Genomic DNA, 11218 nt, shown 5'->3' on the forward strand with positions numbered 1-11218 from the left:
GAATGAACAGACAAAAAAATCTGGATACATTTTTAAATATTTATTTTAAATATAATAAACATGAATCTTGTCCATCTGCGGAAGAAAGAATTCTAAGAGCAGTGAATCCCAGCCTGAGACTTGTTTCGATGCTGTGCGAGAATCTGCACAAAATGAAACTTGTATTAAATAAACTTTATCATATAAAATCTGTAGTTCTGGAGTGAAAAAGAACTTGATTTTTTTTTTTTCCAAGCAAGAATATGACTTCTTGCTGGTGACAGAAATGTTGGATGCAAATAGTGCTCGAAAGTTATGTGTTGAAACATTAAAGTACTAAGCAAGTGTATTTCATCAGGATGCTGTTAGAACTTGTTCAAGTGAAATCTTTGGTACTATATAATTGAGCATTTTTATGAAAATATTTAGTAGAACTTTTTTTTTAATTTTTAAAATTTATTTCTGACAGAGAGAGAGAGTTTGAGCAGGGGAGGGGCAGAGAGAGACAGAAACACAGAATCTGAAGCAGGCTCCAGGCTCTGAGTTGTCAGCACAGAGCCCAACACGGGGGCTCGAACTCACGGGGGCCACTAAACCGACTGAGCCACCCAGGCACCCTAATAGGACTTCTAAAGGACTGCTATTGATATGGACATGGGTACCATGGACCCACTCGTTACAAAACATAGATGTACCTAAATAAGAAAACAACTTTTTTTTTTTTTAACGTTTATTTATTTTTGAGACAGAGAGAGACAAAGCATGAACGGGGGAGGGTCAGAGAGAGAGGGAGACACAGAATCTGAAGCAGGCTCCAGGCTCTGAGCTGTCAGCACAGAGCCCGACGCGGGGCTCGAACTCACGGACCGTAAGATCTTGACCTGAGCTGAAGTCGGCCGCTTAACCGACTGAGCCACCCAGGTGCCCCGAGAAAACAACTTTTTGACAAGCATAAATGAAGGCAGTGCATTTAATTTTTTACTTAGTAGATTCCCGGTTTATTATAAAAAGTGTACTCAGGAAAAGCCAGATGGGAGAGACACACGGGGCAAAGTATGTGGGAAAGGGCTCGGAGATTCTGTGCCCTCTCCAGGTGGGCCGTTCTCCCCAAATCTGCATGTGTTCACCAACAGGGAAGCTCTCCAAACCCTGTCCTCTTGGGTTTTATGGAGGCTACATTACATAGGCATAATTGATTGAATCATCGGCCGTTGCAAATTGATTTCAACCTCTAGCCCCTCCCCTAAGGCACAGCGTTTTATTTTTTTATTTATATATATTAACAAAAATTTTTTTAATCTTTATTTTTGAAAGAGAGCATGAGCAAGGGAGGAGCAGAGAGAGAGGGAGACACACATTCCGAAGCAGGCTCCAGGCTCTGAGCTGTCAGTACAGAGCCTGACACGGGCCTCGAACTCACAAAAGTGAGTTCATGACCTGAGCCCAAGTCGGATGCTTAACCGACTGAGCCACCCAGGTGCCCCTATTTATATATATTTTTAATGTTTTTATTTATTTTTTTCCTTTAAATTTTTAAAAATGTTTATTTATTTTTGATGGAGACAGAGACAGAATGTGAGTGGGTTGGGGCAGAGAGAGAGGGAGGCACAGAATCTGAGGCAGGCTCCAGGCTCCGAGCTGTCAGAACAGAGCCTGACATGGGGCTCGAACTCATGAGCTGTGAGATCATGACCTGAGCTGAAGTCGGACACTCAACCGACTGAGCCACCCAGGCGCCCCTGTTTTTATTTATTTTTGAGAGAGAGGGAGAGCCAGCAGAGGGGCGGGGGGGGGGGGGGGAGGAGAGAATCTGAAGTGGGCTCCCTGCTGACAGCAGAGAGCCCAATGTGGGGCTTGAACTCAGAACTGTGAGATCACGACTTGAGCTGAAGTCAGAGGCTTTTCTTTCTTTTTTTAATGTTTATTATTTTTGAGAGTGAGAGAGGCAGAGCACATGCAGGGATGGGCAGAGAGAGAGGGAGACACAGAATCCGAAACAGGCTCCAGTCTCTGAGCTGTCCGTACAGAGCCAGACGTGGGGCTCCAGCTTGGGAACAGCGATATCGTGACCTGAGCTGAAGTTGGGCACCCAGCTGCCTGAGCCACCCAAGCACCCCAGGCAGATCGTTTTAAATCACCATCAAAGAAACTTCATTTTGGGGCCCCTGGGTGGCTCATTTGGTTGAGTGTCTGACTTTGGCTCAGGTCATGATCTCGCAGGTCATGCGTTTGAGCCCTGCGTTGGGCTCTATGCCGATGGCTCAGAGCCTGGAGCCTGCTTTGGATTCTGTGTCCCCCTCTCTCTGCCCCAACCCTGCTCATGTTCTGTCTCTCAAAAGTAAATAAACATTAAAAAAATATTTTGAGGGGCGCCTGGGTGGCTCAGTTGGTTAAGCGTCCGACTTCAGCTCAGGTCACAATCTCGCGGTCCGTGAGTTCGAGCCCCGTGTCGGGCTCTGGGCTGATGGCTCAGAGCCTGGAGCCTGCTTCCGATTCTGTGTCTCCCTCTCTCTCTGACCCTCCCCTGTTCATGCTCTGTCTCTCTCTGTCTCAAAAATAAAAAAAATAAAAAAAAATATTTTGAAAAAAAGAAACTTCATTTGTTTTACTTAAAGTGTTTCAATAATTTGCTTAAAATACAAATTTCAAGATTTTGAAGATGATGGTTTTTGTTGACCTTATGATGTGAGCCACATTTAATACAATGTAAAGAACTTTGTTCTTAGGTAAGAAAAATTATATTTCACTGAAAAATATTTCCATAAAAATGTCATCGGAGTATTTGACAGCAATTAAAAAAAAGCCATTGGATTTTGTACAAAAAGTACTAATGTAATATTAGAGGGTCTGGGGTTTCAGCCAAAAGTTTAGAAAAAATTTGGATGTATTAACTTGGCACTAAGTTACCAAATTTAATTAATTTTGGATAAAGCAATACACAAGATGCAAGTCAAGTAATTCTCATATTTTGCTTGATGCACTATATTTACTATCACACATCAAATAAAGATCAGAAAGAACTGCAAATTACAGAGTGAAAATGGAACCTTGATAGACAGCTTGAAGCCCTAGAACTTCAAAAGCAGTTTGGAAGTCAGTAAGTTGTGTATACGTTTGTTCACTGCCAGAAACAAACGGAGTGGTTAACTGTTTCAAAAACATGTTTTAAGCATGTTGGCCTTAATAAATGATATTTTCATGGAAATGTCAAAATTCATTTCAGTTTAATGAGAAAAGTGATTTCATTATTGTAGCTGATATTTTAATGAGCTCCATAAATGAAACAGCTGAACGTATGTAAACTGTTTAGTCTGTTTGGGCTGCTATGATAAAATATGAAAGACTGGTTACTTATAAACAACAGAAACTTCTCACAGTTCTGGAGGCTAGAAGTCGGATTACAGTGTCAGCACAGGGTGGGTTCTGGTACAGACCCTCTTCTGGGTTGCAGACCACAGACTTTTCTTTGTGTCCCCACGTGGTAGAGAGCAGAGCAGAGGAAGCAAGCTCTCTAGTGACTCTTATAAGAGCATTATTCGTTATGACTCCCACCCTGTGACTTTACCTAATTCTAATTATCACATTGGTGGGGGGGGGGCATGGCTTTTTTTTTTAAATTCTTTAAACATTTATTCATTTTTGAGAGAGAGAGACAGAGCGTTAACAGGGGAGGGGCAGAGAGAGAGGGAGACACAGAATCCAAAGCAGGCTCCAGGCTCTGAGCTGTCAGCACAGAACCCAAAACAGGGCTTGAACCCACAAACTGCGGGATCATAACCTGAGCTGAAGTCAGACACTCAACCGACTGAGCCACCCAGGCGCCCTGGGACAAGACTTTAGTATGAATTTGGGGAAGACACATTCAGTCCATAACATAAACAAATAAAGGAAATTGTGAAACAGATGTGAAAAAATAGGTATACTGTTTGAAACTAAATAAAGTATCAATTTCAATAAAAAAAAAACTGTAAGATTGTCCAACAGGTAATATGAAAACGTATTTGAGGACAAAAGTGAAAAATGTAATGAACTTTCTGATTGCTTCAATTTACTGAGTTCTGAAATTTGGCCAACTGGTTTATGCAGTTCTGCAGATTGAGGGTGAACAAGAAGTAGTAAATTAAGCCAACTGGTTAAAAGGCATTTCAATAAATGATTTTTGTGATTTAGTCAATAATAGAAATATTGAATATGTAAAAGCCTCAGAGTATAAGTCTGGGAAATGTTTAAATATAATTGCTATTCATCAGAAGCTGAGAATTCAACACTGTCATTGATGTGAGGAAAGACTGGCTACTTAAAAAACTCATCTAGTGGTTATCAATTTAATGAGGAAGTTTTTGGAAGAATTTGATGTCGCTCCCTATGTCAAATCATGACAGAATTTAGTGACAGCTGCATCAAAAGATAAATAATTTCCAAATATAAACAAATGATTTACCCTTACTGGAATGATCTGATGAATTATTTTTGCTACAATTATATTATTTAACTAGCCATTTTATAATACACATTGTTTATCTAGAAAATAGCGTAAGATGTGTTTTAAGTTTTTCATTTACATATTGATCCATATATTAACATTGCTAGTTCAATATTTCTGTGGAAGATAGCTTTTGTTGTTATTTTTTAAATAAATATAGGGAGAGTACATAAAGCATAAAATCTAAATTTTTACTTTGAAAAATCAGAAGACCTTACAACATTGTGCCTACATTCCTGCAAGTGAGAACTCAGCCACATAGTGGTTGGTCATGAACTCTTCAGCTCCCATAAGCATTTGAAATTGTGGCCCCTGCTTTAGAGTTTTAAGCCTGGGCTCCTGGCTGGATGGTGGTGTCATCTACTCCATTTACTAAATCAGAGGAATCAGGAACAGAACGAGTTTTCTACCGTTAGCTCTGTGGTGAGTGTGTGTGTGAAGGAGAGGGAGAACTGTGGGCTTGATTTTAAACATACAGAGTTTGATGTGCTGGTAATGCATCAGGGAAGAGAGGTCTGATAAGCAGAACTGATGCTGAGAGATGGGTTAGGTTTAGAAAGGTTTGAAGTCCTCTTCAATGACAGTAGATGAGATTTCCAAGGAAGAAAACATGGAGAGAAACCAGATTTAAGGAAAGACCTTGAAAGTGAGAGCGCCACCCATGTTTAAGGGTAGCGAGGAGGAAGAGCAGTAGTTCAAGAAGTAGAAAGGCTGAGTGGAGGGGGCGTGTTATTTTGGCAAGTTTGTTGGTGTACTACTTAGGATGTAAATTTGGCTGTTGCTGCAGAGTCCGAAAAAAACACAGTACAATAAACCAGAGGAAGTCTGGGTAGCAGTATAGAACTCAAGTTCTGCATATCTTATCACTTCTCTCCCTTTAGGGTGGTGTCCTTGCCTACAAAATCCATCATGGCACATCACTGTGTCTACGTTTTGGCATGCCCTTCCTTTTAACAAACAACCTGGAAGGTGAGCACATTACTTCTGCTCATATCCCATTGGCTATCACCTAGTCATATGACCACACTTATCTGAAAAGCAGGCTGGGAAATGTAGTCTCTATCTTGAAACGTTATGTGCTGGCTAAAAATCAGAATTACCAAGGAAGAAAGGGAGAATGGATATTGGGAGACAGCCTGAGCATAGGATGTTAATATGGGAATTACCATCAGAGAGAAGTCTAGGAATTAGGTTTTAGATTGGAGAGCTACCAAATGGAATTTGTTCCTTTTCTCTCTTCTGTGGGGGAAATTGTTCCTTTCTGTTTTTATTTTATTTTATTATGTTTAAAAATTTTACTTTTAAATGCAATTTGTGTTGCCTCTTCTTTTTATTTAAAAAAATTTTTTTAATGTTTTTATTTATTTTTGAAGGACAGAGAGAGACAGCATGAGCAGGGGAGGAGCAGAGAGAGAGGGAGACACAGATTCCAAAGCAGGCTCCAGGCTCTGAGCTGCCAGCACAGAGCCCGACGCGGGGCTCAAACCCACAAACTGTGAGATCATGACCTGAGCCGAAGCCGGACGCTCAACCGACTGAGCCATCCAGGTGCCCCGACCTCTTCTAATCTTTTTGTCAAGTTGAAAAAGGTATGCAAAAATGAAACAAACATCCTTATTCCTACCACTCACAATTAACATTGTCAACAGATTGTTCACAGACAAGGCTGGGTGCTTCAGTGGATTTAAGAATCCCTTGCATTAATTTCCTCACCCTCCTGGCTTAGCTGTATATGACAAAAAAACAAACAAACAAACAAAAAAAAACACCCAGTTTGAATACATTGGAGAAAATAAACAATCCTGGAATTTTTTAGCTGATGTACATCTAAGCATAGGTGAGTCTAAGGGCTCAAAAAATGTCATCAGACTCAATTTCTCTCCACCTCTTCTCTGCTGTCTTTTGTATATAGGCTTCCCCCTTAGACTGATTCTCCAAAGTCCCAGGCTTCCTGGTTCAAGTCCCCCAGAAGGAAAGATTCTCTCTTTCCCACAGTTCTTACAAAAGTCCTGGGTTTGAGTATCATTGGATTGGTTTGGACCAGGTGTGCATCCCTGAGCTGTCCCTGTGACTATATGGGATGAAATAAACTGATTGGTCAGGCCTGAGATTAATCTCATCCAAACCATAATGGATGGACAATGTTCGAAGGGTGGTTGTATCGTGGAAAATCAGGGTGCCCCTTCCAGAAGAAGGAGGAATAGATCCTGGGGGAGCAAAAAAATATGCATATCCCTACCTGTCCACAACCTGCCACTGGAACGAGCATTGGATACGGAGTCCAACAGACTCACATTCCCATTCTGGTTCAAATATTTGATAGTCACATAAGTTATTTAAAATCTGAGTTTCAGTTTTTAATCAGAGAGAGATGCTAATATTCTTATGGGTTTGTTGTGAAGGACAAGTGGAATAACACAGGTGAGGACACCTAACAAAATAATGGGCCTGGACAGCCTAACGTTTGCAAATTTCCTTTTTGCTATTAATTCAAGCCTCTTTGAAGCATCCAGGGGCAAGTTCACCTTTCTTGCAAAAAAAAAAAAAAAAAAAAAGTGAGTTAATAATTATCACACTTGTTAGCACCTATTGTTTGCTGTGCACCATATGCATTGTTAGATAGGACTGTCTCACAAGCCCACACAGACTGGGCTGCACAGCTCCCCATCTGGCCAATCACAGACTCCAATGAGGACGGCGCCCCCTGGGGGTGGCAATGCAGCAGTCCTATTTACAGGTACTAAGTCAGTCTTCCTTGGTCCCGTGAAGATGGTATTATTAACCCTTTTTACAAAGATCTTTGTAACTTAGGTTAAGGAACTTGCCTAATGTCATTTAACGACTAAGTGACATGAACCAGTGGAAACTGTACCCTTTGGAGATACCTTGCTGTGGCATTATAAGCATAATCTCAGGATCCACAATGAGTACAGTCCTCCACTGAGGGGACGGGAGGGGAGGCAGAGGGAGAGGACAGACCATTTCATTTTGTAAAACCATCTCCAACCTCCCCTCCCCACCCTCAATAAAAAACGCCTACCAGAACCCTGGAGCTGAGAATATTGCCAGCTGACTCATTTACTATCCCTAGCCTCTAGGAAAGGGACAGAAACATAAACAGTCTGGAGCATCTTCTACCTCCTCCAAATAATTTGAAGCAATTATAGCAATCGTGAAATGTGTCAGATTGACAAGCTTTGGAACGATGCGGTTTATTTATTTACTCAGTGGATAATGCTCTGGATATGGTAGCAGAAGTATCTTCCAGGGTCCTGTCAAAGTCAGATGGTGCCGTTTCTTGGATTTTTCATGTGAAAATACATGCTTGTAATTCTGGAAAGGACTTCAAGCACTTTTGCTCCAACCACGTTGGCCTCAGAGTTAGTTGAGAGAGTTAGAGAGTTAGTTGTCTTCTGTCTCTTAAAAAGGTTTTCATTAACACCTCTCCGAAGGCCATGAGTCCTCACAAAGTTGTTTACTTCAAAACTATAAATTTGAGATATTTTTTAAGAAAATATTTTAGGGGTGCCTGAGTGGCTCAGTTGGTTAAGTGTCCAGCTCTTGATTTCAGCTCAGGTCATGTTCTCACGTTTCCTGAGTTCAAGCCCTGCATCAGGCTCTGCGCTGACAGAGTGGAGCCTGCCTGGGATTCTCTCCCACTCTCTCTGCTCCTCCTCTGCACTCACATATGCGTGCACGCTCTCCCTGTCTCAAAATAAATAAATAGCTTTAAAATATTTTTAAAAAAGAAAGAAAATATTTTATAGATCACAAATAAACCCAATTTTTTATTTGGTAGGCTTTCATGACAGGTTTTCCCAAAACTCGCAGTGGTTTTCAGTGGCCTTCAATGTTTAGATTTGGGGAAGCACCTGCTGGCCGTCTGTCAGGTCAAGGCCAGCAGGCTGTGCGTGGTGCTCAACATCAGTCTTACAAAATGCTCAGCGTGACTCCTCACTTGTTCGGCGAACTTAATGGCAACCTCAGCTCTCAAGAGAACAGCGGAGAGTAAATCAAAGGAGACTCCCACATGGCCCTCACAGCCGTCCTAGGGCTCACTTTACTCTTGAAAGAATCATTTCAGACCTATTTGCTTTTCTAGAGGTACGGTTGTATGTATTTGTTTTCTGAGATGCATTTCAAATACCATAAAATTCAACCACGTAAGGTGTACAACTCAGAGGCTTTGGTATATTCGCATGTTTGCACAAACATCATTATCTGATTTCAGAACGTTTTCATCACCCCCGAAAGAAACCCCACACCCATTAGCTGTCAATCCCCATTCTACCACCCTTACCCCTAACTCCCAGCCACTGGTGACCACCTGGTCTGTCTTTAAGGATTTACATTTTCTGGATACTTTAAGTAGAATTATATAATATGTGGTCTTTTGTAACTGGCTTATTTCACTTAGCATAATGTCTTCAGGGTTCATCCATGGTGGAGCCTGCATCAGTATTCCATACCTTTCTATGGCTAAATAATAGTCCGTTGTCTGGTATTTAATAGCACTTTTCACCTTTTCATTAGTCGGTGGATCTTGAATTCCTTCTACTTTGTGACTACTATGAATAATGCTGTTACGACAACTCATGTATAGGTTTCTGTGTCAGTATTTGTTGTCAGTTCTCTTGGTTATGTATACATAGTGTGGCCCTGCTACATCATATGATATCATTATGTTGAACTATTTGGGGAATTGCCGAACTGTGTTCCAAAGCAGCTACCCCATTTTACATTCCTGCCAGCTGCATACAAGGGTCTAATTTCTCCACATCCTCCCCAGTGCTTGTTATCATCTGTTGTTTTTTAATTGTCATCTTAGTGAGAGTGAAGTGGTATCTTGTTGAGGTTTTCATTTCCGTTTCTGATGGCTCATGAAGTGAGCATCTTTAATGATGTTGAGAATTTTCTTTTTAATACTTATTGGTCCTGCATATATTTTACCTGGAGGATGTCTATTCAAATTCTTTGCCCGCTTTTAAATAGAACTGCCTTTCTACTGTTGAGTTGCAAGAGTTTTAACATATATTTTGGATATGAGTCCCTTAGCAAATATATGATTTATAAATATTTTCTCCCATTCTGAGCACTGCCCTTTCCCTTTATTTATTTATTTTTTTAATGTTAATTTTATTTTTGAGAGAGAGAGAGAGAGCAGGGGAGGGGCAGACAGAGAGGGGGCAGAGGATCCAAAGCAGGCTCCACGCTGACAGCAGCGAGCCTGATGTGGAGCTCGAACTTACAAACTGGGAGATCCTGACCTCAGCTGAAATTGGATACTCAACTGACTGAGCCACCCAGTGCCTCTGTCCTTTCACTTTCTTAATGGCCACCTTTGAAGCACAAAAGTTTTTACTTTTGAAGAAATCCAATTATCTGTTTTTCTTTTGTTGCTTGTGTTTTGGATATCGTAAGAAATTATTTCCTCATCTAAGGTCAAGAAGATTTACAGCCATTTTCTACTAAGAGTTTTATAGCTTTAGCTCTTAGATCCATTTTGAGTTAATTTCTGTATATGGTGTGAGGTGGGGATCCAACTTTATTGCTTTGCATGTGGATGTCCAATTGGCCCAGCACCATTGATTGACAAGACTATCCTTCCCTACAAAATTCTTATGCGGAAGCACTGACCAACCCCTAGGACCTCAGAAAGTGACTATACTTGGAGATAAGACCTCGAAAGTGTTAATGAGTTAAAATGAAGCCATGAGGGGGGGACCTCATCCAACATCCAACTGGTGTCCTTTTAAGAAGAGGACATGTGGACACACAGAAACATCAGGGATGAATATGCCTAGAAGGATGGTCATGTACGTGAAGAGGCAGCAGGAGGGCAGCCATCTGCAAACCCAGGAGAGAGGCCTTAGAGGAAACCAACTCTGTCAGCCTCTTAATCTTAGATTTCCACCCTCCAGAACTGTGAGAAATAAATGTCTGTTGTTCAAGCCACACGGTCTGTGACGTTTTGTTATGGCAGTCTTAACAAACTAATACAGCTGGGGTGAAATAAGAGTCGGTTCAAGGGCAATTGACAGATAGGAGCCATTTATCACGCCCGCTCCTCCCCCTCCACTGCTGGCCCAGGGTGATATTTCTGCCTTTTCTTGCTGTGGCACCTCTCACTTCCTCTTGGTGCCAGTGTCTTTCTCTGATCATTTCCTGTCCCCTTTACCAACCTGACATTGCCTGAAAAAACAATACCCACAGTAGTTAAAACTGGACTGCTGTTGATGTCAGTGCAGTTGGCAGAGTGAGGACCTCACCCATTTTCTCCTTCATAAAAGAAACAAGAAAACTGCCAAAAATGATTTAAAAAAAAAATCGACTTATTCAGAGCTCTGAAGGGTAGCCAAAGCCTTGCGGCAATCTGGTGAGCATTGATTCAAGAACAACAGCAGAATCATGATGAAAGTGGTGAACTTTGTGGTGTTTGAACCTGCCCTGTCCTCTCCCCACAGCCCCCAGCTCTGCGGTACCCCCGGAAGAGCAGCAGGTGCAAATGGCGAAAACCGATGGCCTGGCAGTCACCGGAGGGTGCAGAGCAGGGTGGAGCTGCTTCAAAACCCCATTCCAAGAGAACTGGCACTACTTGACTTGTCCGGAGCATCTCTGGAAGACCCCACTTGCAAGACCCCACTTTATTTGACTTGATTTGGAGCTCAGAATTCACCTAGTGCAAAAAAGCCTTTTCCCCAAGGGCATTTGCCAATAACATGTGCAGGCAAGGGTGCAGGCAAGGGTTCAACTTGC

Source organism: Panthera uncia, chromosome A2, assembly GCF_023721935.1.
Source record: "Panthera uncia isolate 11264 chromosome A2, Puncia_PCG_1.0, whole genome shotgun sequence".
In the NCBI taxonomy this organism is placed as follows: Eukaryota; Metazoa; Chordata; class Mammalia; order Carnivora; family Felidae; genus Panthera; species Panthera uncia.